Consider the following 5,623-nt stretch of genomic DNA (forward strand, 5'->3'; position numbering starts at 1 on the left):
AGGGGATTTTGCCATGGAAACTGTTGTTTGCAATATCCAGAATCCTAAGGAAGGAGAGATTCCCAATTTCTTTAGCAACGGAACCTCCAAATCACAAGCTTCTGAGGACTAATGCTGTCACTCTTTCATGATGCCTTCTACTGCAAGAAATGCCAATCCAATTGCAAATTTCAGTCCCTTTTGTCCAGTTATTGGACAAAATTTCAAAGGGGTCAAAAGTTATTTGAGACTTGAAGGCTAAAAGAGCAGGCCTCATTGGTTGTAATGTTGCTGGAAGCAGCTGCATTAGTTGTCTCCAACAAGTGCATTAACAAAAGGGGTGCTATAACTATATTCATAGTCTTGAAGGCAACCATTTCACTGCAACTTCTCTAGCTAGTTGTGTGGTTAATTATTAGCAAGTTTGTAAGCTTTCTTTTTCAATTAACCATCTATATATATAATGTCTGTAATTGCTTCAACAGTTGTCTAACTGATATTATGCATCGAAGATATCATGTAATGTATTACACGCTAGCTAGTTTCTATTGACGTAATATGTTTGAGATTTTTTGTTTTATTTATCACATTGCTGAAATTGACTGCAATTCTCGGGGAATTTTACAGGGATAGTCACTACAAAAAATCGGAATTATTGTGGCGGTTATATTACAGCGGTTCCAAATAACCGCCCCAAAATATAATTAAAAATGACGTTTTACCGGCCGCTGAATTAAATTTTTTTATAGTGGCCATTATTTCGTATTGTGGCGGTTAGAAACGCCGTAATATTTTAATCAAAATATTTTAACTATTCCTTTAATAAGTTTTAGTATTTCCTCCTCACATTTTGAGACTCCCTCCAGAATTTCCCCAATTTCTTTCCCTCCATAAGTCTCGTATATCTTTCCCCCAATTTCTATTTCCCCCAATTCCTTCCCCCGATTCATTCTTATTGAAGGCTGCTGGAATGTAAAACTCACAATCTCCAAACAATTGCAGCTGAGGTAATGCATTCCCCTCTAATAACGCTGGAAACATTTATAGTTTAGCACAAATTGAACTCCCAATTTTCTAACTTCAGATTCTTCTATTTCTCCCAATCTGTTTCTCCGGTTAGAAGAATCGAGATTCAAATTAGAAAAAGTACATGAAATTCATTTAGCAGCTTCAATAATCTCAGGTAATGTAGCGATTAGGGTTCATGTTTAGTACCAAAAGTTCTTTTTCTCTTTATTAGGGTTCATGCATGTAGCGATTTTTCCCAATTTTTTCTAAATTTTTTTCCTCAGTCCGATAATCTATGATTCATTCAGTCAATTAAATATATAACATCCAAAATAGTAATCTATTACTAGAAAAACATTAATTTTCTAATGGTTTCCGTTCTTTATTTTTTTGAGTCCATTTTTTGTTATTTTTCTATTCAATTAGTTTGGTACTTCTTTAAATGTTTGCTGCTTTGTTTGGTATTTTGATTGCATGCACTTAATTTTGATATTTTAATTTGTTATTATTGCTAATATTAACCTAAATATTATATATGGGCTTGATATGTAGCCGAGAGATCAAAAACTGTTGATGAAGCTATTGGGATCGACGTCGACAGTAAAACATTTGAGAGGTATCAGTTTAATTTTGTCCTTTCTTTTGAGCAGATTTCTTTTTATTAAAAAGTAGATTGATTATTTCATTTGTCACTAGCGGATTAGCAGAGCTTTCTGCTATAATAGGTTCAACTTATCTATCAAACGGTTACCAATTGTATAGGTAGAAAGATATGCCATCCAACTGTAAGAATCTGAAGTAGTAAGTTAACTGTTTGACACTGTGTATGAGAAATTTTTTTTAGAGAAAAACTTAGTTCAGATTAAGTGGATATATTCACTAATTATTGCAGGTTATGTCTTTCCTTAGGCTTTATGGATTTTGAAACTAAAAGCAAAAATGCAGGAATAATCTGAAGTTAAACTTTAACTGTACAAGAAACCTAAATAGTACTTTCGTTTCAAGTATTAATAGACCATTTCTTAATTTGTTTACCATTTAAAGAGCTGTATTTGACATTCAACAATTCTGCATTTGAAGAGATTACAATATGAGGTTGCATTCAAAATTAATTAATGTAGAAGTGATGTGACTTTTCATGTTAATTAAGTTGGCAATGGCTTTTCAAATTAAGTGGATATATTCAGAGGTTATGTTTTTCACATATAAGCTTTTGAACTATCTTTTCAGTTTTAATATTGTGATGTTATCTTATGTCTTCCTTTCTAGCCATGCCAATTGATAAATCTTGGACTAGCAAACCACGAAACACACCTGAATATGCAGATGGTCTAAGACAATTTTTGGATTTTGCTTTTGAGCACGGGTAAGTTGATGGGCGCGTAATTAAGTGTCCTTGTCCAATATGTGATTTTAACAAGTGTCAAAGAAGAGATGTAGTTGAAGAGCACCTGATTCTTAAACCTTTCCCAAAAAACTGCACATTTTGGTATTGGCATGGTGAAGAATCAAATGCAACCGTGCAACAAACTTCTCAGAGCACCCATATCATAGAAGATAATTTACAGCCCCAAGATCCAATGGAAATTATGATTAATGATGCGTTTGGGTTCACCAGGAACAATGTCAACGAGCCTGGTGTGTTTTCTAATCATATAAATAGAGAAGAAATATTTGATGAAGGGCACGTTGAGGGGCATAATGAAGATTATACAAAGTTTTATGAATTGGTCGAAGATGGCAATCAACCATTATACGAAGGGTGTACGAAGTATTCCAAATTGTCCTTTCTAATCAAAATGTATCATATAAAGTGTCTTTGTCGAATGACTGACAAGGCGATAAGTATGATATTAGAATTGTTATCTGCTTCTTCTTTTGCTAGAACAAATGTTAACAAGCTTTATAGTTGCTTCTGCTACTGCTATCTGCTTCTTCTTTTGCTTCTGCTGCTGCTTCTGCTACTGTATCTACTTCTGTTTCTGCTTCTGCTTCTCTACTACTTCTCTTGCTTCTGCTTTTGCTTATTTTGGTCTTGTATAATAGAATTTCACCTATTTAATTTGTAGGAGCATTTCAAGAATGCACAAATTCGAAAAAATCAACTTCCTCATACTTGTGGTGCTATGAGTTTGGCTAAAAGAAGGGATGCAATGGTAGTTTAAGCGCTTAACTTAGATAAGATATATGTTCTCAATTAATTACTAACATTATTCGTTTTAAAAATTTCAGAAGGCGATGGGAAAAGCTTTTGATCGAGGCAAAATGTGGACTGAGACTCATAAAAGGAAAGATGGGAGTTATGTAACTGATGAGGCTAGGGTGATTGGGGTAAGTAACATTTTTGGTGCCTTCTGCTGTGAAATTATATTTTAATTTTAGATTGGTATTGCTTGTCTAGTGGGTTTCCACAAATATTTCCACTAGCATTTTGATAGTCTGAGATGCATGATAGGTTGTTGGTGACAATATTTTTTGCTGTGAGTTTCGATGTTGATATATATGAAGTCATTTAGTGCGGTTTTTTTGTGTTCTATGGAAATGAGATCTTCTGCTTCTACGGAAATGATATATATGAGGTGATTAGTGTTGTTATGTTAGCAGATTAGTGTTAAATGAGATCTGCTGCTTCTACGGGAATTTTGGCTAGACCATATGGTATAATTTGCATTTCATTTTGGGATGTGGTGTTATGGATCTGTTAATGGTTTGATTCATGTTTTAGCTAGCAGTTTAGTGTATAATTCTTGTCATTTCCAAGTTCCAAGCACCTTCATATTGCTCAGTTTATGCTTCTTCAATTTTTGTAGGAAAGAATTGAAGAAATTCGAACTGAAAGAGCATAAAGTTTTGATGAACCTTCACCAAATGATGCACTTGGCATAGTATTCGGTCCCGAGCACCCCGGCTGTGTTCGAAGTTTAGGCTTGGGTGTAGTTCCAACTGTAGCATTCAAACAGACATCTGCGAGATACCGTCGTGGTTATGTGGGTTCATCTAGCACTACCGCTCCAACTCCAGCGTGGCAGCAAGAGATAACAGATGTGAAATCAAAATTAAATGCACTAATTAGCTTATATGAAAGGAACATAGAGAATATCCCCGAGGAGTTTGCTCACTTATTTTTCATTCCTCCACAGGTATAAGTTCTCTTGCTACAGTAAAATTTTAGTTACTTGCTTTTCTTATGGTTATATGCCGCAACGTTATCGTATGAGTGCACTAATTTTACTAGGAAGGATAAATACAGTGCTTTGGTTGGAAATGATGGAACTGTGACAATAAAACCTGGACTTGCGGCCAAGAAAATGATGGGCTGCTAATAGAGAAAAGATTGTGTGGGGTTTAAAAAATTTCAGAAGTTTTTACTTGTGGTCATGTTCCAAATTGTAAAGAGAATTTAAATAGTTAATAGTTGACAAAAAAACAGAAATAAAATACAAAACCTCTCATTAAAGTGATTAGTCGTTTGGCTTCGAATATTCATACAAATAAACTATTATTGGTATATTTATCAGACTAAACAAGAGTCTCATAGTAAATCCAGTCCTACTACTTCAGCTTACCTGTTAACATTTTAGTTATTTGCTTATTAATTGTATTTTTTCTTCCTTTTTTTCAGGCACCAGATTTAGGAAGTGATGCACCATCAATAGTTGAACTAAGAAGATCTTTAGATGAAAGTAACAATGATGATCGTCCAAGTGTGAATTAGTGATTATTTTATAGGATCAACTATGGATCTTTTGGATATTACTGTGGAAATACAATTTGAAGTATTAATATTTGGATGATGTAATTTTGGTATACTTGAGTGTGAATTTGTGATTATTTTGTTGTATCAACTATGAATCTTTTGGATATTACTGTTGAAATACACTTTGAAGCATTAATATTTGGATGATGTAATTTTGGTATACTTGTGTTTTATATAATGAATATTTTTTCTTTTTTAATATTCTATATTGGGTTTAATTGATTATGAAGAGCTACAGAAGTTTCAAAGCATAGCATTCAATAAATAGGACTCTAAATGTGAAAAAAATAGGATTGTGAAAAGGCTGAAGCAGAAAAAACACATTATGGCGGTTTAAACCCGCCTTAATATGCAAAAATAAAAGCCACAGTTTTTAAAATACGGCGGTTTTCACATGTAATTACGGCGGTTTGCCCAAAAATGCCATAATATAATTTTGGCAGACGGGATTGTGGCGCTTTTAAAAGCCGCCGTTAATGTGTATTATGGCGGTTTCAAACCGCCATTATATGCTAAAATAACCGCCGTAATAACCCCGTTTTCTTGTAGTGAGTTAATCAATTTACTCAGTTTTATCTGCTATTCATGTCTAGATTCAAGGTTAAAGAACGGCATTGCGATTAAAATGTCATCATCTGAATCTAAAACCCACGGGATAGATTACTTGACAAAATAATAGTGTTATGGTCAAATTGGGAATCTTGGTTTTCTCAAGAACGTAACTATGAGAGACTATTAGACTAAGACCATTTATAAAGAGAGGAACATAATGGTTAAAAGGAAGTCAGGTAGACAATAGCTCAGGACAAAATCTTAATTTGACGAAAATTACGTAAGAGCTGAATTACAAATTGCATGGCATCACTATACTCGAAGCAG

At 33.9% G+C, this 5,623-nt stretch overlaps 1 long non-coding RNA gene across 6 annotated transcripts; it reads left to right on the plus strand.

The window, feature by feature from the left end:
* Nucleotides 1–806: 806 nt before the first annotated feature.
* Nucleotides 807–4,945, plus strand: LOC107807339 (uncharacterized). Of its 6 annotated transcripts, none has more exons than XR_001652875.2 (7): nucleotides 807–1,162; nucleotides 1,540–1,603; nucleotides 2,257–2,353; nucleotides 3,057–3,143; nucleotides 3,220–3,318; nucleotides 3,798–4,127; nucleotides 4,610–4,945. It is a non-coding gene; the product is annotated as an uncharacterized LOC107807339 (long non-coding RNA). The 6 variants fall into 6 exon arrangements; XR_001652874.2 differs by lacking the exon at nucleotides 2,257–2,353 and having other exon boundaries at nucleotides 808–986; nucleotides 1,064–1,162; XR_001652876.2 differs by lacking the exon at nucleotides 2,257–2,353 and having other exon boundaries at nucleotides 809–986; nucleotides 1,100–1,162.
* The last annotated feature ends 678 nt before the right edge of the window (nucleotides 4,946–5,623 follow it).

This window comes from Nicotiana tabacum, chromosome 1, assembly GCF_000715075.1.
Source record: "Nicotiana tabacum cultivar K326 chromosome 1, ASM71507v2, whole genome shotgun sequence".
In the NCBI taxonomy this organism is placed as follows: domain Eukaryota; kingdom Viridiplantae; phylum Streptophyta; class Magnoliopsida; order Solanales; family Solanaceae; genus Nicotiana; species Nicotiana tabacum.